Source organism: Aulonocara stuartgranti, assembly GCF_965226115.1.
Source record: "Aulonocara stuartgranti genome assembly, chromosome: 13".
Taxonomy (NCBI): domain Eukaryota; kingdom Metazoa; phylum Chordata; class Actinopteri; order Cichliformes; family Cichlidae; genus Aulonocara; species Aulonocara stuartgranti.
Window position 1 is genome coordinate 27,010,290 of NC_138949.1, and position 24,954 is coordinate 27,035,243.

A 24,954-nucleotide genomic window follows, 5' to 3' on the forward strand; every position below is an offset into this window, starting at 1 on the left:
CCCTTTTGCTGTGTGCTCTGTGTGTTCCATGTTCCTCAGGTTGAATGTAGTTTGAACTTAATTCTTGAGTTCTTGATTTTTGCCTCATCAAATTGTTTTTTATTACTTATTGTCAGAGGTGGCCAGTACAAATACTTCGTTACTGTACTTAAGAACAATTTTCAGGTATCTGTACTTTACTTGAGTATTTTTTTGTTTCTGAATACTTGTTACTTTTACTCCTACATTTTTAAAGAAATTAGTGTACCTTCTACTCCTTACATTTTCAGAACAGACTTGTTACTTTTGCTCTAACACATTTGTTGGGAGTTATTATTTCCTCACTATGAGTAAACACATGAATGGTAATCCTGTTACCATTAATCACCAAGAGATAAAAAAGAGATTATGTGTGCCAAGGTCAGGAGTTAAAAGTGAGGTGGTAGTTTTTTTTGTTTGTTTTGTTTTGTTTTTTTGCCATAACACCGGAACGACTGCAGATGTCCTTACGTTGCGGTTGAAGCGGTACTTCAGCATCTAGCTAGCTCTACAAAAGAGGAACGAACATAAAGTGAGTGACTTTTTTCAAGTGTCCGGTAATTTCAAATGCAGTGTTTCCATCAGCTCAACAAACATCAGCCAACACACAAACTGTTTGTCTCACAGTGTGTTGCTAGCTAAAGGTCTGTACTTTAGCTAGCTGCTGTACTTCACAGGGAGATAAAAGAAAAAGCGCTAACTTGACTCAGAGATGGAGGAAGATAAGAAAGGCAGGACAGGAGAGGAAGAAGAGAGGTTAGATTTAAAGGTAAGGATGCTCAGTGGTGTTTGATAAACTGAATATGTAAAGCTTACATCTAAGTCCTTGTGTTTTTAAATCAGATATTGGGTCTGTACATGTGACATTACGTCATATTGTGAAACATGCTGCAAAACAAACTGAGGTAGACTAACTATGTTATTTAAAGGCTGCCTGAAAATCCTCTGCAGGTTAGTGCAGGATAAACAGGTTAGTTTGCTGTACTGTGATGGACTTAAAGTAAAGAACAGTGTGTGACTGGTGCACAGCAGCTGTGGCTTCATTGTCAGAGTAAGCTTACATCAAGAGTAGCAGAAATTCAAATGATCTTTAGCTGATGATGCTGAGATCCATTCACTGAATTCCACTTTTATACCACCTTTGCACCATCTAGAAAAAAGTCAAACAGTTTACTGTCAGTGTAGAGAATGGAAATCAGCCAGGGCAGCTCATGAAACATCTGCTGACATCTGGTTGAATTAACTTGTGTACATCCACAAAGAGCAGCAGGTCAGCTGATCACAACCTGAACACTAAGAAAATCTACTCAAGCTCGCAGTGGAAATTATTGTCAGTTGTGATTCTTTTCCCCACGCTGAGCCATTACAACCAATTTTAGAGTCCCCCCACCTGCTGAATCCAATTTTAGCCCCTGACTGTACACGCTGTCCCATTTAGGGGCAAAGTCACCCTCTACAATGTAGGCAAAAGAAAATAGATATATATTTTTTAATTTTCTTCTTTTTTTTCCAGATTCAAGCTGAGTATAATTAGGATTTTAAAAAAGTTAAAGTTTATATTCCAATCTACTGATATTATTTTTGCACTGATGTAACCGAAGCCTTGTCATCTCGTCTCTCTGTAATCTGCACTGGATAAAGCAGAGATAACAATAAAGTTTACTTTGACTTTACTTGACTTATTTTCTCATTATGTCAATATAGCACAGGATTCAGTTAGCTTCACACAAAAAGAGCTACTTTGTACTTTCTTACTTTGAGTACATTTCAGAGCCTGTCCTTTTTCACTTTTACTTGAGTAAAGAAGTCGAATCAGTACTTTAGCTTTTACTTGAGTAGTTTTTAACAGTAGTATTGGTACTTCTACTTAAGTACTTTGTACTTTTCTTTAATTCAGCAATAAAGCTGCTTTTCAGTTTTACCTTTGTGAGTTAAGTCTTGCATTTGGGTCCTACTTTGCCCGCCACGCAGCGAACCCTGATACGCCCTGCAGTATCATCCAAAATGATTCCCGACCTCTTTAATGTATTTCTCTCTGATTTCGCCATGGAGGCAGTTTCACTGTAATGTTTTGCAGTATTTTATCAAGATCTATTGGAGAAATCCTAAATGGCGAGGTACACAGCACAGTGAAACATAATCACACCCTGCTCGTCAGTTATGCATACATGTGACTTTGTCCCCAAAATGAAACCAAGTTGAAGGGCTGCTGTTTTGACACATTGGACGATGAGTCACAATGAAAGCAGTCCCATGATCTTGAGGAGAGCAGGCAGTAATAAATCAGATTTTTTTTTTAATCTTTACGGACGGCATAGCAGAACTTTACGATCATGTCATATCTTATATTTCCTTTTAATGTGTTTGTGTCTCCAGTAGATGAAGGATTAGATCTTATTTTGGCTTGTTAACCTTGGGTATAACTCATTTGTTAGATACCAAACAAGAGAACAGACTCAGGGATACAGTCGAGTTTGCAAATTCATTCCCTGGATTGCTTTTTTATTATATTGGGTTTTAGTAGTAACACCATGCTTCCTTTCCTGTAAATTTAATCTGTAACCACTTCTGCCCTTCAAACTTTTTTGTTGTGTTACAAAGTTGTATATGGTACACGATGGGTATTCCTATATTGTGCATACGTGTGGAAGTTTATGTTTGCACATTTCCATATCTTTAAGAGTTTCCTGCTTATGTATTGCGGTTTTGCATTCTAGGTTTTGTTTGGCTTACAGTCTTACGCTGCATTCAAAGATCTGCTGGACTGCTTCATGTAGTTTTTGGCGGTTTTGGCAATGCAGTTGTGCACAAGTGTCAGTATGTATGTATGTAAGAGTGTGTGGCCTAGGAATGCATTGACATTTACGCTTGCCATCACATCCACAAACACTTCCCCAGGCCTTTTAATCAGTTTCGCACTGGCCTGCATGAAATGGTGAAACACAAGTGTACCTTTTTCTTCTTGGGAAAATCCCTCCACTGTCGCATTGTGCTTATAACAGCGAGTTTGCAAAAATGTGTACACAATAGGCAGGGGCTGTGTGTCTTTGCATCATCAATCTTCCGTGCATGCTTTGTTTATAGGCGGCAACTTGACCACTACAAATTAGATTAAAACTGGGAAAGTGAGCAAAAGACAAAGGAGGGGTCGAATTGCTGCACTTCAGACGATAAATCAGGGCAAAAGTAGAGCTTTCATTTTGTCGTAAACTTCGACAGCAATGCGGTCTTGGGGTGAATGCATGTAGTTCATCCATTTTTATTATGTTGCCATATTCTTTATTTGTCTCTCACACCCCACACTTTATGTTCTCAGCAATATTTCATTTGCTACCCTGACTCCCTTGTTATTCTAGTCCTGTCCTTCTGACTTTCATGTATTCTCAAACAATAGTTCCCAGAATAAAGTACAATAATTTATTTTTTTGGGGGGAGTCATAAAATTTTTTAAATATCCCACGGTATGTCACGGCATGTTTGCATTTTTAACTTTAATGTGAAAGGGAATTAAATAATTTGGCTCAATATAAAGTGGTTTCTCTTTACATCGTCAGTGTCTCCCTTTTGCCACATATTCATTTTATGACATTAACCCGCTGCAGACAGCTACTTCTTGCACAGGGCTGTTGAATAGGGTTATTGTGGCTAGTGAATGCAGTTGCAACCAAAAATCCAGATATTTCTCTCAAAAGTAGGAAGAGACTAAATCATTGTGCTGTATTTCTTGTTTGTATGTGTTGCACGACATTCTAAAGCCGCTGCCACAGATTTCATACCTGCATTTCCATTCATTTCCATGAAAATTAGTTTAGCAATGAAACACTGAAAACTTCAAACATAAAGTGTCAAGAAGATATCAGCAGATCAGATCATCACAGTCTGTTTTCTGTCGCTTCCTACAAGCAGAATGAGTGGAAGCTTCCTCTCCAAAGAGCCTCAGGCATACCTGCCTCACCCAGAGTCAGACCATATACACGTAGAGTGGAAGTAAGGAGATGGATGATCTTTGCCTTGAGAATGTGAGGTGAGACAGAGGAAGCTAATCTGAGAGATAAAAGGCAGTGCGACTACATACCTATTATTATCTTAAAATGTGTTTAGTTTTCAAACAGTTAAAATAGTTTTAGTAATGGCAAACATGCAATAGATCTACAGTAGATCTACCCGGCTGATATTCATGCAAAGTACAGGGTGGGCCATTTATATGGATACACCATAATAACATGGGAATGGTTGGTGACATTAAAGTCCTGTTTGTGGCACATTAGTATATGTGAAGGGGCAAACTCCTCAAGATGGGTGGTGACCATGGTGGCCATTTAGAAGTCGGCCATCTTGGATACAACTTTTGTTTTTTCAATAGGAAGAGGGCCATGTGACACATCAAACTTATTGGTTATGTCACAAGAAAAAACAATGGTGTGCTTGGTTTCAACGTAACTTTATTCTTTCGTGAGTTATTTACAAGTTTCTGACCACTTATAAAATGTGTTCAATGTGCTGCCCATTGTGTTGGATTGTCAATGCAACCCTCTTCTCCCACTCTTCACACACTGATAGCAACACCGCAGGAGAAATGCCAGCACAGGCATCCAGTATCCGTAGTTTCAGGTGCTGCACATCTCGTATCTTCACACCATAGACAATTGCCTTCAGATGACCCCAAAGATTAAAGTCTAAGGGGGTCAGATCGGGAGACCTTGAGGGCCATTCAACTGGCCCACGACGACCAATCCACTTTCCAGGAAACTGTTCATCTGGGAATGCTCGGACCTGGCACCCATAATGTGGTGGTGCACCATCTTGCTGGAAAAACTCAGGGAACGTGCCAGCTTCAGTGCATAAAGAGGGAAACACATCATCATGTAGCAATTTCAAATATCCAGTGGCCTTGAGGTTTCCATTGATGAAGAATGGACCCATTATCGTTGTACCCCATATACCACACCAAACCATCACTTTTGTTGTTCCAACAGTCTTGGAGGGATCCATCCAATGTGGGTTAGTGTCAGACCAATAGCGGTGGTTTTGTTTGTTAACTTCACCATTCACATAAAAGTTTGCCTCATCACTGAACAAAATCTTCTGCGTGAACTGAGGGTCCTGTTCCTATTTTTGTTTTGCCCATTCTGCAAATTCTGTGCGCTGATCTGGGTCATCCTCGTTGAGATGCTGCAGTAGCTGGAGTTTGTAAGGGTGCCATTTGTGAGTAGCTAATATCCGCCAAAGGGATGTTCGACTAATGCCACTCTCCAGTGACATGCGGTGAGTGCTACGCTGTGGGCTCTTGCTGAATGAAGCTAGGACAGCCACTGATGTTTCTTCATTAGTGACAGTTTTCTTGCGTCCACATTTTGGCAAATCCAACACTGAACCAGTTTCACGAAACTTAGCAAGCAGTTTGCTAACGGTAGCATGGGAGATGGGTGGTCTCGTAGGGTGTCTTGCATTGAAATCTGCTGCAATGACCCGGTTACTGTGTTCACCAGATATCAACACAATTTCGATCCGCTCCTCACGTGTTAACCTCTTCGACATGTCAATGGCTGTGAACAAAGAGAAACTTGTAAATAACTCATGAAAGAATAAAGTTACGTTGAAACCAAGAACACCATTGTTTTTCCAAGATGTATCCAAGATGGCCGACTTCTAAATGGCCACCATGGTCACCACCCATCTTGAGGAGTTTGCCCCTTTGTGCCACATATACTAATGTGCCACAAACAGGACTTTAATGTCACCAACCATTCCCATTTTATTATGGTGTATCCATATAAATGGCCCACCCTGTACATATAATGTTAACACCAAAGAGTCTGTACTCGCTGCCATTTTGCACACATATGCACACCCCCCTGCCTGGTTATGGTGATGATTCAAGCAAAGAGTTTTCATGCCAGAGGGAACACTAACCCTCACCAGCTGGCCACCCCGGCACCACTCAGGTCATCTGCCTATTCACACGCACACTGGCTCACAGCCTCAGGCATACACATGCATGAGCATGCAGCAAGCAGGCGAACAGATATATACAGTGTGTCTGACCAACATTATGACATATGGAAATGCAGTGCATATACACCCATACCTTTACTCACATACTTTCCTACAATATCCAGACTCTATATATTAACATCAGAATAATGCACTTTTTGAGTAGCAGTGGTGAAATGAGTGTGGTGCTTTGCTGCTCTCCTTCTGGGAGACTAAAGGCCGCTAGGGAATTATGAATGGCCAAATGGCTGCTGGTAACAACCACCACACTGTCAGCATTCAAACCTTTGGGACTTCATTATTTGTAATAACACAGCATTGTAAATATATTGGGTCTAAATGGGGACTTTGCTCTTGTTTAGCTTCTCCACCCTTTATTCAGTTGAATAAACCAGCAGGGATACAGCGTTCAATAGAGCAGCATTATTATTTTTTCATTGTAGAGATAATTTACAGCAATAACTTTAAATCCTGTAAAACTGGAAATAGAAAGAGAATGATCTGGTAAAAGGAGCTATTGCAATTATCTTTTTCATCAAAAGGGTTTTAAAAAAATGTATATTTGCTGTGGATACGAGTTAAAAACATATTTCACATCAACAAGTTCTGAAATATTTACACTAACAAAACATGACTGGTAAAAGTCAGTTTGGGCCACAGTAAACTGAAAAGCAAAGACCTGTTTGGACCTGTTTTCACACAAAAACTCAGTTCCCAGAAAAGACATTTTCCAAAGTTGTCCTTTCTCACACAACAGGTGATAGACTGTGTGCTATTAAGGGGAGAGATGCCTAACTCAAACAGAAAGGAGACAGGACATTCCCTCACTAGCTGTGAATGAAGAAGGAAGACATTACGCACATGTAATATCAAATCAGACTGTGCCAAACATATAAGTTCTCACACATTCAAGGTCGAAATGTATGCAAAACTACAAACATATGCTGACAATATTCTACAGAGTGAATAGAGAGACAGTTGAAACTTACAGTTCATAACTGGAGTGCGACAGCATTGTGTTTTTGCTGCTGACCACAAAGGCACTTTGGTCAGCAGCCCTGTTCTCTGAGCTCTTTTCTTTGCTTGTTTCTGTCTGCCTCTTGAATGTTAGCTTCAGCTTTAGAATTAGTTAAAATGCCAAATACAATATAAATACGGGAACCTGTGTCAGTTCCACAGTGACACACATGGTACAAGTAAAATCGACCTCACATGCAGTATGAAGTTTCACTTTGGTGAACTGCACTATAAATTTTACTGACCGCTTTTCTCTTCATCCTGAAACACTGTTTTGACTATGCAAAACAATGAGTGAAATTCAAGCACCACATAAGTCATATAAAACCAAAGAGCTGGTTTCTCTGCAATGCTCTTCTCTCTGTTTTGGTTCCAAGTGTGGCCAGAGTTCTGGGTCTGATTTCAATCTCCAGATACTTTTGCAGTGGCCGGGGCTTTCAATGTCAGGGGAAAAAAGCGAAATACTGTAGAAAAAAACACTGCGAGACGTAATCAGATATGCCATATGACATTTTCTTCCTCCAAACTCAAAGCACTAGCTCTCTGACACACAGACGCAAAGAAATGTGCTCACGTGCATACGTTTGGATGCAGACACAGTGTGCTCAGCAGTCTCACACAAAGCATATGTAGACATGTGCACAATAACACACAACTGCTTTCACTGTCTGCCTGTCTACCAGAAAGTCATAGCCCTTTTCCGGAGACAATCCTTCACTGTTTCCTCCAGTCTCCTAATTGGCTTTACCCAGACCCAGCCCACAGACTTGAGTCAGAAACAATTAAAAACTCCATTTATATTCCTGCAGTGAGCACATGAGCTCCCACAGCGGGTGACTACACACATCAGCCCTCATCATCTGTGTGGGATTTTAAACTTCAGGCTGTTTTCTCTATTTATTTGAACATGGCCAAACTTGAAAGGTTCGTGCACTGAACAGAGAAACGCTCTTTTTGATCACACGAGTAATCTGTAGCTCGTCCAGCGTTGCCTTTTCAAATAAATATCTGATTCAGAAAATATTAGCTTTTTGAGAGGCCTGTTTATTGTTTAAGCTTTCTGAGGCTTAAATAGTAAGAAAACACTTTGGCTTTTTCTCGCCGTCAAAAGCCAGGGATTTCAAAAGGCGGTCTGACAGATGTAATAACCATTTTATAAATAAACAATCTCCATTCTCCATCACGCCGAACTGGCCAGTGGTGGTGCTTTTGGGACAGGTTTGCCCTAGCAGCCAATTTTAGAACATACCACAAGTGTATAAATGACAAAATACTAAGAAAAGAAAATACGTGAACTAGCAAATCTCTGTCTCACCCATGTAACCAAACCCAGAATACTGTTGTAGATTTTTATCAGTCCCCATTTGGTTTTTATTTGTAATGTGGGCAGCGGATTCTGGTTTAACGACAGGCATGGATCAAAAATAGGATGTGGCATCATTTGATTTAGAGATTCAAGTTTAAGCTGTCAGCATTACACCAGTGATAGTGATCAGAGTCTTTGCTGTACTTTCATGATCTGGTCTTGTCACTTTGTAAAACGCAACCTGAGGCGCGGGGCAGATCGAGGTGCATTGGCAGTCGAAAGACAAGGAAGTGATACCTGATCGTACTCCATGTCAAAATATATTATCATCAACATCGATGCCTCGGAAGAGGATATTCACTTGACAGCATCACTTACCCCGTATTACTTTTAGTGCCGTTGTAGGATATCTGACTCCTGAATGGATTATAATCAAAGATGCTCACTGCTGCTATGGTTTCTTCAATAACTAGAAAAAAAGTATCTATACAGACCACATAGACAGTGCATGCAAGATACACAAAATGCAAGCTCAATAAGAGTTAGCAAAAGAACTTTGCTAGAGATAAAGTAAGGTTGCTGTTTGTGGCTGTGCATGTGTGGCTATAATATATGAGGTGTTTGTAGAGATGAGCCTTGCATGCCAGGAGCCACAGCAGGTGCAGCACATCTCTGGAGTGCTGTGTCCTAGTATGTCCTGGGTGGGTGGTTGGGTGGGAGGTATCTTTCCCCCCCACATCATCTCATCTTTCTCCACCTCTCCTCCCTGTTGATATAAATAAAAACAGACAACTCACCACAAAGCAGCAGGGGTCCTCGGTAGAAAAAGAGGCAAGTTATCCGGTGAGGGGCATGAGTGGATTATGAGGAAGCAGTTTGACTTTCTCTGTGGTTGTCCAAGGGCGCTTGTGCAGTGCAAAAGGCAGTCATTTTGATTAGGCATTATTAGGGTTTATATGTTTTATATTACTTCGATTGCAAATGCTTTCATATTTGTTTCCTAGCTTAAATAATTAGAATTGGTTTGGGAATGTTCATGGTTGGCAGGACATTTTGGAGTCAAACTTGTGGTGGTTCTTATGGTATCCACTAATTTTCTTTAGCTGATTTCTGTGTTTCAATTTCACTGTCGTCATTGTTACTGTTAGCCTTCATTTTTCAGCATCTTCATGTTTCAGTGTCGCTGTTTTTTTCTCTCTCTCTCTCTCTCATTGGGTTATTTCCTATTTTATTTCAAAGGTTAGTTTTTTCAAGTTTCTTGTTGTGTTTTTACTTCCTGTTTTTTTGTCTTTACCTTTTTAGTGATTTTAGATTTATCGTTTCCACCTGTGTCTCATTTCCATGTAGGTCTCATTACTCCTCTGTATCTATATAGAGTCCTGTCATTGGCTTAGTCAGATTTTCTATTTGCCCTTCACTGTTCATCAAACCTTGCGAATACTTGTTTTCTGTTCGTGGGTTTGTGGATTAGCAGTAATTCACCTGTGTGTACAAAATAGCCACATCAATCAGTTTTTTGATAAACATATATGTGTTGTTAAAGTGAAAATAGTATAGTCAGGGCAGGAGGTTGTGGTGGCTCCCTTATGTTTCTGCAGGAAGCTCACCTTTCCTTCACCTGCTTTGCTTGGTCACTGTGAGTTTTGGCCCAAGTGCTAAACTATAGGAACCTATCTGGTATATGGCTATAGTGTTCATGTTTCCAAGTAAGGAACCACAGACCGTATAAAAGACGGGTGTTGCCACCACAAGGACGCACACTGCGTTTCAACTCTGCATTTTAAAGCCCGATCTTTTGTGTTTCAGTCGCCGTTGTATTGAATATTTGAGTTAGAAGGGTGGATGGATTGCTAAGTTATCTGCTAATGCTATCTAGCTTACCAACGACGGACACATATCAGCTAATTAGTATTAAGTAAGGAATTAATACCACTTTAGAATTTCACTCACTGAAGTTTGTACCACAAGGTATAATATTAGTGAGATAATCCATTAAAATGTCCCCAAAATAACCAAAAACAACACACACAGATGTCCAGTTTAATAACTTGAAGTAGTAGATGAGGCCTAGTGGATGCTAGTTGGCTAATCTGGAACCTGTTGATCAATATAGCCACACTGCTAAGTCGTTTATTCAGGTAGTTTAATTAATTTTAAGAATCACAATATTCAGAGCAGTTAGAAGTGGGGAAACAATGTATAGAGGCCGAAGCTGTAGTTTGTATAATTGTCTGTAAATATGAAACAAGTTTTAAGATGGGAGTTTATGGAGATCGACTACTTTCTGGAGGCAATCTCAAGTGGAAGAACTACATGCTTTTGCAACTTCTGCACTGGTGATATTTTTCAGTGCCCCTTGTGGAGAACCAGCACACAATGACAAAAAATTATTAAAGCAGTCGGGAGAACTGCACTGCCTAAACTCATCAGAGTCACGTACACATCACATGTAACATCAATAACAACATTTTTTCTTTTTTGCTTTATGATAAGGTTGCCAAAATGACATGTTTGTGCTTTAAAGGTTTACTTGCTAAAGTAAGAAGGGGAATTATTTCGTATTAAACATTACTGACTTTATTTAGTTGATTAAAATAATGTACTTTTTGTGTGTTAAGAAATTAAACCTTTGAAAAAAAAATGAAGACATCCCGCTTTGCCATTGGGAGTCCTGTTATGAACTGCTGGAGAGTATCAAAATCCCCCTTCTCCAGTCCTCCATTTCACATATATCTTCACCATCTCTATTTCTCTTGTCTGTTCCTCTTCCACCCCCACACCTTATTTTCCCTCCTTTTCCTTCCCTACACCCTCCGCAGTCTCCTTCAGTAATGGATTACATGTCTCCACTCAGCCTTTCCTGTCCTCAGTGAATCATGGGGCTGAAGCCAAGGGTGGACTTGAGGGTTAGGTGGGAACACCAGCAAACCAAGGGGAAACTCTAGATATTGGGTTACTGTGTTCTTAACTTCAGATATGATGTAGTGAGTGTGAGTATGGGTGCGTAGTGGGGCTTTTCAATGTCCCACACATTCATCGCAGCATGAGATTGGTGGGGAAGTATGGGATAAATCTGCAGTGAGAGGGAGGAACAGACAAGAGGGTGATGGTGGAATGATTCAAGAAGGAGACACCAGAGCTGCTACTATATATCTTACAGACTGTAAGCACATTTGTGCTCTGTACTGACTTTCAATCCATTTTGCATGAAACAAGTCCTGTTATCCACTTGCCAAGTCTTGGAATATCATCATTATCTACTGGATTGTGTGTCTTTTTAAAACCAGTGGATTTCACTCAACTTAAATTTCACACATTACACTAAATGTAATAATGACTCTAAAACCTGAAAGGCTGAAGCAGTGCTGAAGAATCCATGTTATGAAATTGTTTCTGTTGCTTGCATATCTTCAACATCAGCAATGTCATGTGATAATTATTTGCTTTGTCTGTGCAGTTTTATGTCTGCAGTATTTGTCCGGGACAGCAGGACTTTGTTGGCTTTGCTCCTTTTTTGGCTTTGGCTCCTGTACATGTCAGCCCCAAAGCTAGATGCAGCAATGGATTTTTTGGGCGGCTGTAAAATACTATTACGGTGGAGTGAGGACAGCACTGAAAGCACAGCATAGCTGTAGTTCATCGACTAACATCTTAACTCCTCTTTTTTATCCCTGTAAATCAGGCTAGTCAGCGGCTTAAGTGCCTGACACTGCCAAGGGACGCACCATTCAGACATTGTTGAGAAGGTGGGGGGATGACTGAGCGAGTTGAGAAGACAGAGTTGTTCCATTACACAAAATACCCGTACTGAACTTGCTATGAGGTAATGTGCAACATGAAGTCTTTAATTTTCCACTGGATCACAGCACTATTTTGCTTCAACACCATCTGCAATGTGGCAGCAACCCAACTCTATAAAAGATTTTATATAAATAAATCTTGTTGTTTGGACTGAATCTAAGACTAAGAAGTCTCATAAATTTATATTACAAAGTTAAATATATATATGTTCTTATTGTTTAAGTTCATTTTTGTTTGTTTATCTTGACACTTTTTTTGATAAGAGGCCAGCCGTTTTTTCAGGTTGTTATTAGTCTTTACTACAGTTAGATCCATTTAGAAATACACAGTATTGCACAGGCAGCGGGATGGTACAATGGTTAGCGCTGTTGTCTCACAGCAAGAAGGTCCTGGGTTTAACGACACCATCATGGGTCTTTCTGTGTGGAGTTTGCAGGCACTCCGGGTTCCTCCCACAGTCCAAAGACATGCAGTTGTTGGGGATTCGTTTAAATGGTGATTCTAAATTGCCCATAAGTGTGAATGGTTGTCTGTCTTTTTTGTGTTAGACTGGCGACCAGTCCAGGGTGTACCCTGACTCTCACCCTCAGACACCTGGGATTGACTCCAGCCTCCCTCCCGCAACCCTGAATTGGAAAGGTGGAAGAGAATTGTCACGGTCCGCTGTGACAGACCGTGTGGAGAGTGCGTGGAGGACTCAGGTGCAGACACGAGTGACACGGGAGTAAACTTTAAACAAAAGCGAGCCTTTTATTGTGGCTGGTAACGCAAGAGAAACAAACAAGAATAAGGGCAGCTCAAAAGCAATAACTAAACAGAAACCTAAACTGGGAATGAACTAAGGTAAGGCTATGAATACAACAGACCGGGCATGGAAACATGGAGGGTGGGAACACAGACGACGCGACGCAGACTACATGAAACACAGAGACTAAATACACATGAGGAATGATCAGGGGAAGTGGCCACACATGGGAACGCAGCTGACACACATGAACTTAACGACAGGACAGGAGGAGTGAAACTGAATACACTGACAGTGAATGCAGGCCTTCAAAGTAAAACAGGAAACATGAGACGTAGTACAGGGGGAGGTGACATAACTGACAGCATGAACTTGACAGTACAAGACACACAGACATAAACACACGAAGGGCAAGGGAGACGTAATGCAAGGGTGGTATATACAGATGGCTGGACTAACTTAATGAACCTAAACAATCAATAAACATCAAAATAGACTAAACACAAAACACTGGGTCGCACGACCCAGGACCATGACAGTACCCCCCCCACAAGGGCTGGCTCCCGACAGCCCAAACCCAGGAACCAAAACACAAGCAAAACAGAAAACACCCCACCCAGGGCGGGAGGCGGGGGACCAGGACGGAGGGAACAAAACGAACCAAAAACAAGGAGCACGAGAACAAAACGGAGTCCACAAATACACAAAAGAGTCCAGAACAGGAAGACGAATGTCCAAAGAGGCCCGAAGGCCAACCCGAGAGGCGACAACACAAAAGTCCAGTCCAACCGTTCCGGAGGCCAGCCACGGGAAAGGTGGCCACGGTGACAGAACAGATCCGGAGGCCGGCCGCGCGGAAGGCAGCGGCGAAGGTGGAGCAGTTCAGGGGGCTGGCAGTGCGCAAGGCAGCGGCGGCGGCGAAGGCGGAGCAGTTCAGGGGGCCGGCAGTGCGCAAGGCAGCGGCGGCGGCGAAGGCGGAGCAGTTCAGGGGGCCGGCAGTGTGCAAGGCAGCGGCGGCGGCGAAGGCGACGACGGAGCAGTTCAGGAGGCCGGCCGCGCGGAAGGCAGCGGCGGCTCTCCAGTGTCAGGCGTACTGGCCGAGGCCCGGTGGGCACAGGACCAGTCGAGGTGGGACCAGTCAAGGCGGGACCAGACGAAGCACAGGCTGAGGCGGGACCAGACGAAGCACAGGCTGAGGCGGGACCAGGCGAAGCACAGGCTGGAGCTGCAGCAGGCGAAGCACAGGCTGGAGCTGCAGCAGGCGAAGCACAGGCTGGAGCTGCAGCAGGCGAAGCACAGGCTGGAGCTGCAGCAGACGAAGCAGAGGCGGAGGCTGGACCAGGCGTGGCAGAAGCAGGAGCTGGTGCTGAGGCTGGACCAGGCGTAGCAGAAGCAGAAGGTGGCTGGATGGGCGGCTCGGGCCCCCCAGCAGACGTGGCATGGTGCTGGACGGGCCCCTCGGACCCTCCAGTTGACGAGGCATGAAGCTGGTGCGGTTCTCCTGAACCCCCAGCTGACGTGGAAGGAAGCTGAACGGGCTCCTCGGGCCCTCCAGCTGACGTGGAAGGAAGCTGAACGGGCTCCTCGGGCCCTCCAGCTGACGTGGAAGGAGGCCGGATGGGCTCCTCGGGCCCTCCGGCTGGCGTGGCTTGAGGCCGGACGGGCTCCTCGGGCCCTCCAGCTGACGAGGCATGAGGCTGGACGGGCTCCTCGGGCCCTCCAGCAGGAAGAGACGGCTGAAGCAGAAGGCAGTCTGAGGCGGAGAGAAAGCTCACGCCATTCCTAGCAGGCTGAGAAGCAACCTGTACAGCAGACGTGGCATGAGGCTGAACGGGCTCCTCGGGCCCTCCAGCTGGAAGAGACGGCTGAAGCAGAAGGCAGTCTGAGGCGGAGAGAAAGCTCACGCCATTCCTAGCAGGCTGAGAAGCAACCTGTACAGCAGACGTGTGGTCCCCTTTCGCCGTCTCCTGAACCTGGGCTTCATGTGGCGCGACTGTGAGAGCAACGCTAGAAAAGATCCTGGATCCTACAGAGTCAGGAATATGGTTTGTGATTTCATTGTGCGCTTCATAAAAACTGTTACACACAATCCTTTCATTATCACAACCCGACTCTGACTGGCCCTTAGTCTTAACCAGAGGTAGGTCGGCCACAGCATGGATGTTTATGAAATCATGGTTAATGGTGGAGCGGTCTTTGGCACCAGTTTCTTCGTAGCTGGGCCCAAAAAAGGGTAACCCAGTACACTCCACTATGACAGGCTCATGAGATGAGAAAGCACAGTCACTCACCTCCGTCATAGGAGGAGTCTGGGACAGAACTAGGACGGGTGCGGACTGGACAGCTGCTGCCCCCTCCTCTCCAGAGACCTCAGCGCAGTACAGACAGTCCTTAGTCGCTCCCTGAGGAAAGCTAGGCAGTCTCTCTTCAGACCCGGTAACTTGTTCACACAACGTTTCAAACCTGGCATGAGGTGGCGTAGCATTTGTTAAATTGTCAGAGGTAACAGAAGTTACTTCTCGATCACCCACACAACTAGGGCTGCTCGCTGATGGTTTCAACACATTAATTCGAAAGTCACATGACACAGAATACTTCGAGTCTGAACCTTTACTCCCAGCATCCGACATTATTTCAGAGAAATCCACCGACTGCAGGTTCACTGTGTGAGACTTAACGTCCTCATCACTAGTTAACTCAGTAAACCCCTCTGACGTGGTAGGAAGACATAACACAGAAGTACAATGGTTGGTGGCTGTAAACAATGGTGGGTTGGTTATTACAGCGTTGCACTTTACAGACGATCTGTCCTGTACTGCGCTAAAAACCTGTGTAGAGCTAGGTGCTAGGTTAGTGCCGGCGGGCACAGACACATCTTCATTAACGGCAACATTAGAACTGTTGCTCATAGTACCAGGGTTAAACAACTCAAGAACAATACAGTTATTGTTTGCATCAGCACAACATTTAGGTTCAGAAGTCATGACGCTGAGGACACAGTCATCTTTATTGCTGTTAGGATTGTTAACTGGTTCATGGATGCTGTAACCTGCCGAATCAGCCGGGTCACAGTCAGACAAGAAGTCTTTATTCACAGCAGCCCCTGAAACACTCTCCTTTGACTTAAGGTCTTTGGCTATGGGGCTAGATACAATGTCAGAAACTGAGGCAGTGGTACTCACGACTGGATGGCTGATGGAAGTCAAAGCCTCAGATGGCAATAACAGAGGGACCTCCTTGGGCTGAGGCTCAGAGCGCCGGCGGCGAGAGTGCCGCTTCTTTCTATCTGTGGAAGCGGGCGGGGTGAGCGGTGGAAGTCCCTGGCAGCTCCGGGGACCCCCAAGAGCCAGTCGAGTTCCCCGGAAAGAGCGCTCGTCACGATCAGGAGCGAGCCACGGCTCCCTCCCGAACTCTTCCACTAGCTGTGCGCCTGCAGCGTGCTGCTGCCCCACGTGATCGACGTCCAGGATCCCCACAGCGTCCGCGGGATGCTTCGTGGAGGGCGAGACAGGACGTAGCAGTGCGCGACGGCGGCGAGAACGCCGCTTTCCCCTTGAAGCGGCTGTGGACAAAACCTGACTGTCCCTGGCGACCGGCTCCTCGTCCTCCAACCACATCCGTGCTAGAAAGACAGCAGGGGACGAGTAGTCCGATCGGGGCGGCGAGGGCGGGCGGCAGGTGCGAGGCGGGGCAGTTGGCGAGAACTCCTCCTCGGGGATGAGCCAGGGCTTCCAACGGAGCTCCTCCTCCCGATAAGCCCGCAACACCTGCTGACGCTCATCGTCACCAAAATCTATGGCCTCCATCGCCTCCGTGTGCTGGTCAGTGCAGCTTGACTGTGGCGGAAACGAGGAAGCCGATCCACGGTGAGGCGATGGCTGAGTGGAAGTGGACCTCAGCGTCCCACCTCTCACAGCCTCTGGCTCATGAGGCAGCGGCGATGACACCCGTTCACGGGACGGAGGTGTGGGTGCTGAGGCGGCATTCAGGACCCTCTGGGCCAGCGCATGGGCACGAAGCTCCTCCTTAAGGGGGCCCAGGGAGTCAAACGCCTCGACGAGGTGGGGGAGCTGTCGCAACCATGGCTCCCGCAACAAAACGGCGTCCACGGCCGCCAATCCTGTGGAAACCACACTTGGATCCGCGCATCCGATGATGAGATCCATAATGCGGCAGAGCCGGTTCAGCTCCTCCCCTACCTCCTCTGAAATGTCCGCTGAGTCCGACATGGTCGCGTCGTACTGTCACGGTCCGCTGTGACAGACCGTGTGGAGAGTGCGTGGAGGACTCAGGTGCAGACACGAGTGACACGGGAGTAAACTTTAAACAAAAGCGAGCCTTTTATTGTGGCTGGTAACGCAAGAGAAACAAACAAGAATAAGGGCAGCTCAAAAGCAATAACTAAACAGAAACCTAAACTGGGAATGAACTAAGGTAAGGCTATGAATACAACAGACCGGGCATGGAAACATGGAGGGTGGGAACACAGACGACGCGACGCAGACTACATGAAACACAGAGACTAAATACACATGAGGAATGATCAGGGGAAGTGGCCACACATGGGAACGCAGCTGACACACATGAACTTAACGACAGGACAGGAGGAGTGAAACTGAATACACTGACAGTGAATGCAGGCCTTCAAAGTAAAACAGGAAACATGAGACGTAGTACAGGGGGAGGTGACATAACTGACAGCATGAACTTGACAGTACAAGACACACAGACATAAACACACGAAGGGCAAGGGAGACGTAATGCAAGGGTGGTATATACAGATGGCTGGACTAACTTAATGAACCTAAACAATCAATAAACATCAAAATAGACTAAACACAAAACACTGGGTCGCACGACCCAGGACCATGACAAGAATGGACGGACAGTATTAACATACTTTCAGAAGCTTTAGTAGTTGAAGTAACAGTTTTCTGTATTTGTTCAGTCTCTCATATCATTGTGGTGGAATTTTGGCCCCATGCTTGTTAGCAAGAGTTCATTTATATTTGAGGGTTTGATGCACAGATTTCTTTAATGCTCGGCCACAGTATTTCAGCTGAATAGAGACGTGGGCTCTCACAGCATCATCCCATCACCTTGAATCTTTCGTTTTTGAGCCATTCTATTGTAGATCTGCACATGTGCTTGGGACCATTGTCCTGCTACATGACACAATTTCAAAAAGGTTTTAGCAGCCAGACAGACGGCCTCACATTTGACTTTAGAATACTTTGGTATACAGAGGAGTTCATTAGCAACTCTTGTGACTGTGGCTGCAAAAGAAATCACCGCTTCCCCACCACCATGCTCGACAGCTGAGGTGTTTGTGCTGGTATGCTGTATTTGTTTTTTGTGAAATGAGGCTCTATGCATTGTGTCTAAACATGTCCATTTTGGTCTTAAGTATCCAAAGGATATTGTTGCAGAAATGTTGCGGTTTGTTCGAGTGTAATTATGCAAACTAAGCTGTGCTGCTGTTTTAGAGTCAGCAGGCTGTCTGCTGGCAACCCTTCCAAACAACCCATACATGTTCAGTCTTTTTCTGGTTGTACTGTCATGAATTTTAAGATTTAACATGCTAAATGAGGCCTGTAGAGTCTGAGCTGTAGCTCCTTTTTGCCTTTTCAGGAAACCCACAGCTCACGGATGTTTTGTCAGATTTGATTATATTTAGAGGTACAAGCCAAAACTGACTTTATTATCAGCGTGCTTGAAATGATGTATAGGATCAAAGTAACGCAGTGTTCAACCAGCTTAAGTTTGAGAGTCATTATTTTTGACCCTGTTCTAAGCACTTAGTTTTTATCAGTATAAAGATTTTGTTATTCAGTTCTTTTCTTCAGACAGAAATAATACTTTGCAGTGCACTGAATTCAGCATGCTGGCTCATGGCCTCTGCTGAGTGGATATCCATCAATATTTTTCATATACAACCCTCTTTCCAAATAAGCTGGGATGCCAAATCAAATGAAAATTAAAACAGGATGCAGTGATTTGCAAATTGTTTTAACCCCAGATTTATTTGAAAGTCTTAAAAGTTCCAGAAACACCGTCTGGGCAGCTTCATTTAAGGACTGAGGCAAAGTGGAAAACTGTCCTGTGTCTGACCAAATGAATTTTGAAGTTCTTTATGGAAATCACAGACGCTGCATCCCTCAGGCTAAAACGATAACATTATCCAGCTTCTTATCAGTCCACAAAACAGTATCCATGATGGTATTGGGGTTCATTAGCGCGCACACAGTATACTGCTGCTTTGTGAGTGGGGAAAAGAAAAGAGGTAATGTGTCATACTTTCTCTGTGTTGAAGTTACTACCATTAGGGCTGAGGTACAGGGCATTGCCTTTCCAAAGATCTTTTAAACCTTCCAGTATAACTGTTGAATAAATCCAGGTGATATGAGATGTGTGTTGCTTGTAGTTTTGGTGCTTTAATTCCCGCTGTTAAATGTATGTGAATGGATGTCTTTTATAGTGATTTGCATACCGAATAGTAGAAGGGTGGATAGTTTTACTCCACATTTTTTCAACACACCCAGTCATTTTCTGACAGCCAGATCGCGCACCCACCCAAGTAACCTTCTCGTTTAATTTGGCTGCTTGCATAATTCATCATGAGTTTGTCTGACTTATCCACTTCATGAAGGTTGTCGGCCATCCCGCTTAGAATTATGAAAACTCACCACATTCCTTCCCAACTTCAAATGGTCAGAAACCGTCTACAGTGCCAAAATCTCTGAAACACCCAGCCCTTAATGAACTCACATATGACTCCCCACTATTTATTACCTGTGGAAAACATGAAATAATTAGTTGACTTTCACAGCGTTGGGGGCTGTGGTCTTTTCATCAGAGAGGTATGAGAGGTTGCATCAGTTGATTGTGCCCTTTAGCTATGATAAAGCTCCACTTCTCTTTAAAAATGATGGAGCCTGGTAATGGAGTGTACAGTGTGAGTAGTGGCTGTCATTACATAATACACTCCCTTATTATTTTTATTATACTCTCCAGATCCCAAAGCAGAATTTCTTGATGTGCAGAAGTTCAAGCATATACAAGTATACGTCAGAGTACTTTTAGAGGAGAAATAACAAATGAAAACCAAGTAAACATTATAAATGTTTCTTTTATTATGCATGAAATGTATCTCTTGCCATATTGATACTCAATGGAATATTAAGTAAATTAAGTTTTATTTTTATTACAAATTTCCTTCATAGAGTTGACATAACTAAAGGCAAACACAGTAACAAAAAGACAAAAATTAAAACTCCCTTATTATAATTTAAACACAAAGACATCAGAAAGAAACAGAAAGGCAGTAAAACCCTAAGAATTTCAAGATATGCTTTATGAATGCTGAAAAGTTTCCTCATATTATTATTATTAGTATTGGTATTTAGGCTGAAAAGCAGTGTTGAGCACAAAGATCAAGTGTGAGAAATAAACTGGAGGTGCATTCACAGCCATTACTGTACAACGAGAGGTCGTCTGAAGTTTTTTCAGTTGCTTTGGAAGGCTATAAAATGGATGCTAATGAATTGTGCTTTCCAACTTTGCTTTCTCTTGCAAAGCGTGCTGCGCCTTTACAAGGCAAAGACTCATTTTTGTTCTTTCATTTCCTGGATTAACTGGACTGCTTATTAAAGTGTTGGCTTGATGTCAGTGACTCTGTAAAATAAAAGAAATCAACTAGATTGAGACATCTGTCCTCTACAAAATGAGCAAATAAAACGTCTTTATCCAAATTGTTTACGCCACTCTTTGAAATTAAATGTTCGTATCATGGAAATACACTGAAAGAAGTAGAACTCACCAGATGTATCTGAGTAATTCGTGACACATTTTAAAGAATAAAAAGGAATATTGACCTTGGAGTCCTGAGAGCTCTGTGCCTGACATTCTCAAACATGACTCAGAGAAGAATTAAGTAGCCCATTTTAGGTTTTTGGGATTCCCCTTTAACCACCATGGCCATCATACTGTTTTATTGTGAAGAATGGGCAGTGTGTAAAGCCCCGATGTTTCCTATATGCTGGAACTGGTTAACCACACAGATGTGCGGTAAATGAGGTGTAGAAAGAAGAAACCCCCATGTCCCTCTCTCCCTTATTTTCATCTCTGAAATATTAGATTCGTCTTCCCTTCTTGCGTTTGAAAAACCTTGGGTTTCTTTTGTGTTCTTCACTGTCCACGTTTAGAGCAGCTCAGTCATTTTGATTTGTACCAAACACACAAACCTGCAGTTGGTAATTATGCATAATTGCAAAGATCCACAAAAGGATTTCCTAATAATAGTGCATACATGTTTTGTCAGGTTTATTGCTATATTTATGTGTGACTGAGTATTTCAAGTCCAGATTTTGGCAAATGGAAGGCTGTGAATACCTGGAATGAAAATTTCATTATATCAGAAATTAGTATGACTTCACTGAAGAAAAACTTAGAACAGTGAAAAGTTGCCAGACAAGCGTTATTTTCCACAACCTGGGTTTATACTAATTACTTATTAGTATTTTCACCCAGCTTCTTTATGTGACCATTCATTTGCATGATTTGTGTTTTCCACTCCTAACCACTTGTTGCATGCAATATTAGTGGTCATCAGTGAATGATTCCTTAGGATAACCACGTTAAGTGGAATAAATGCAAAATTAAACATAAACATGACCTAATACTTTTATTCTAAAATCTGTTTGCACTAACAAAATGTGCTTTATGGAACAAGCATGTTAGATTATTGTTAATCTTTTCATCAACAATTTCAAAAATGTTCAAAACCAGCTTTTCTCATCAGTCCTCTCTGCACCGGCCAAAAGTCTGCTTCAGACTTTCAAGGTTTAACATAGAGGCGATAAAAGTTTCCAATGTTCTGGTATGAGTGTGAATGCTATTTGATTGAAACAAGGTGGCATGCACTTGATTTAACCCCTGAAAGGCATGTCTGTCCAAATTCTCTCCTAATTTGACTAATCAGAGTCTGGCCTGTCACAGTGACCTCCAAAGCCAGAACAGCCTGAGAAATATGTGCCTTGACTGGCCTAATGACATTTTACACGTAATAAACTTGCTCTTGGACACCATTTACCACTACAGGGAGCTGGTCTGAATTTGACATGACTTTTACAAGGCCCAGGGTAACAGCCTTTCTTTAAACTGTTTTCGCCTCGGGTGGAAGTTATAGTTGGTGGTGCATTGTATACATCTGATGGGTAGTTGATGATGAAGATATATATATGTGGTGTCACATTTTTCATGTACTGTAAGGAGAAGATGAAGCTGAGAATAATACTGGGTAGAGTTTTATTTTGTTTTGTTTTCAAATGAACTGTTTTAATCTTATGGCATTTGATAACTATGCTCCTTATTTTCCTTCATAACCTGGAAGTAGTGACCGCGTCAGTCATGCTCATTAGTCAAAGATTGCTAACGTTCCTTATCACTTCTATGTTTAAATCTGGAGGAAAAGTCTAATTTTGTGATTTAAACTGGTAATACAGGTGCATACATAGAAATTTTGCCCGGTGCAGCATTAACTGTAATAATGATTGCAGCATTTACTAACTGTAATAATGATCCTAATGACAAAGAGCATAAAAATGACAGACAGAGAAAGAGAGAAAGAGTGAAAGTGACAGAGGGAAAGGAACGAGTGCACAGGAAAATTGACCCCCCAAAAAGCTGCCATTGTAGATGATGAATTCCTCCCTAATCGAAACAGTTTGCCCAGTCGCCCAGCTGGGCTTCATGTGCTTTTGATTACTCTCCGCCATTTAGTTCCACAAAATTACATGCTGCCTAATGGCCTTTTAATGGTTATAGGTTTCTCTGCTCTTTAATGAGCCTGCACCAGTTGGTTGCTAATGCCCTATGGAAATTTGGCAAACGTCCAGTGTGGTTAAGTATATTTCCCTCCAGTTTACAACTTTGTTGTGTGAAATCACAAACAAGGAGGCTGGTGTGAAATGTGGAAATGCTGCTCTTGCTTCTCCTGTTGGGTTGTTTTGTTTTATTGTGGAGCAGCTCCATAATTGTGTTATTAGGCATTTGATTGTTTGCACTCTTATGCTTCCTATAATTTTTCCGAGGTGATAATGTGGCAAATGTTCAGTCTTTGCACACATTTGCAACTCACACATTCAGTTTGGTCAAACAACGCAGCATGCTGAGATAATTCAACGGTAAACAACAGATTAAGACACACGGGAACAGTAAGCATAGCTCGTGTCTCAACTTTTTAACAAGACATGTAAACAGTGGGAGGCTCCCAGGAACCAACGCGTGTCAAGTGATCAAGGTGACAGAGTTCACCCTCTGAACTGACCGTAATCATCGCCACAGTCATTACTGATGTGTTTGTGTAATTTTATCTATGCGGCGCGTCTGTTTTTGTGTCCTCGTGCACGCGTACATGTATCTATGTGTGTGTTGGTGCCTTAATGGGGACATTAGCAGCTGCTTTTTGATGAGGCCCTGTTTACTGGACCTAATTAAGCAGAAAACGGCCACACATATCCCCTGCTAAAGTAGGACCCCCAAACAGATGGCCTGAGGCCGTCTGACACCTTGCCTGTCCTGGATACTCAGCAGCTAAATACAAAAGAAAACAAAACACACACAAATAGTAAAATGTCATCATCGTCTAATTTGTCATACCGTTTTAGAAGAAGCTCTATTCATCTTCCTCTTTGCTTTCATTGTATTGTTTCAAATGTGGCCAGATAATGACATAAAGTAATGCAAAAGTAGACTATGTTAACACTTTGCTCTACTTTTTCAACATTTCTGCTTTTCTCCTTAGCGAGCAAAATCCTCTGTCTCCTAAAACAAAAAAAAAGAAAAAAAATGTGCAAAACTGCAGTTCCTTGAATGGCCACCGGCTCCAAAAGGAAGTCAATCCCCACATACTGTCCAACTTTACAACAAAAAGCATAGATGTTGACAGCTGGGTGTCTGTAGCTAATTTCTCCCTTCATAACAGGGTGCTTTTTAAAATATATATCTTTCAAGTATTTTGAAGTTTTCTAGAAAAAAAAAAGTAAATAAATAAATAAATAAATAAATAAAAGTAGCCACTTTTACCAGTTAATGTGAAAAGAGGATGCTGTTTTTTAAAAAAAACAACAAAAAAACCCCAGCCTTTTTGCAAATATATACCCGCCAACATCCAAGTTGTACATGTTTGTCTAATCTTACCCAAGTTGCCAGGCTTTCTATGATATGAACCACAGGCATACTAGGTACATACTAAATAAATTAGCTGCCGTCTCCTGCTTAAACATTTCAACTGTCTTTACTCAGAAGATGGTGTAAAAAGTGAGGCTTCAAAAACACATGAGATTAAATAACTGAGTTGGTGCGTGCAACTCTTCAGGTGTGTCTAATAGGGAGTTTTTGACTTAGCTGGAAAGATATCAATCGTTGCAGGCTTCAGGAAGTAATCGCTCATATTTGAAAGGTAAAAACAAACAACACATCTGTCAAACTCTAGGCAAGTTAGAGTCATTTTCATTAAAAATTTTCTGAGCTAAAATTGATGAAATTGATTAGAACTTGTTGTCAGTGGTTGTAAAAATGAGATCAGTTCTACAAATACCAATACCATCTACAAAGTGCAACACTAGAAAAGTTGAGATATTACAGAACAGGTTTGAATGGAGTTGAGAGATGAATATTTCCAATATACTTTGCTATGAAATCTTTGGCAACATTGTTCTTTTATAAATTTTACTAGACGAAAATTAGATACAGGTCTTCTGAATTTTACTTTAGTTACAGAAGCTACAAACTTTTTTCAGGCAACTGATGAAGTGACGGGCTGTGTGAAGAAATGTATAAGATATGTAAGGATTTTTCAGCAATTTGAATCATAGTAAGTGTGGTACTAAAGTCCCAGGAAAAAGCTGAAAATCATGAAGAGGACTGTGGAATAGAGGACTTTTTGCATATTTTTACTCAAAAGTTGTGTGGCTGAACTTCTGTTTTTTGTCTCACACTCACCTCTTGGGGCTATTACCCTCTTCATGCTCCTATTAAGAACTTGACAGGTCTTGTGCAAAAACATTCTGCC

The 24,954-nt window shown here is 42.6% G+C and overlaps 1 long non-coding RNA gene across 1 annotated transcript in view; it reads left to right on the top strand.

The window, feature by feature from the left end:
• Positions 1 to 359: 359 nt before the first annotated feature.
• Positions 360 to 24,954, top strand: part of LOC309720306 — a 63,537-nt gene continuing 38,942 nt past the window's right edge. The window contains exons 1-2 of the long non-coding RNA XR_014280466.1: positions 360 to 550; positions 657 to 787. This is a non-coding gene — a long non-coding RNA (uncharacterized lncRNA). The remainder of the gene's footprint in view (positions 551 to 656; positions 788 to 24,954) is intronic.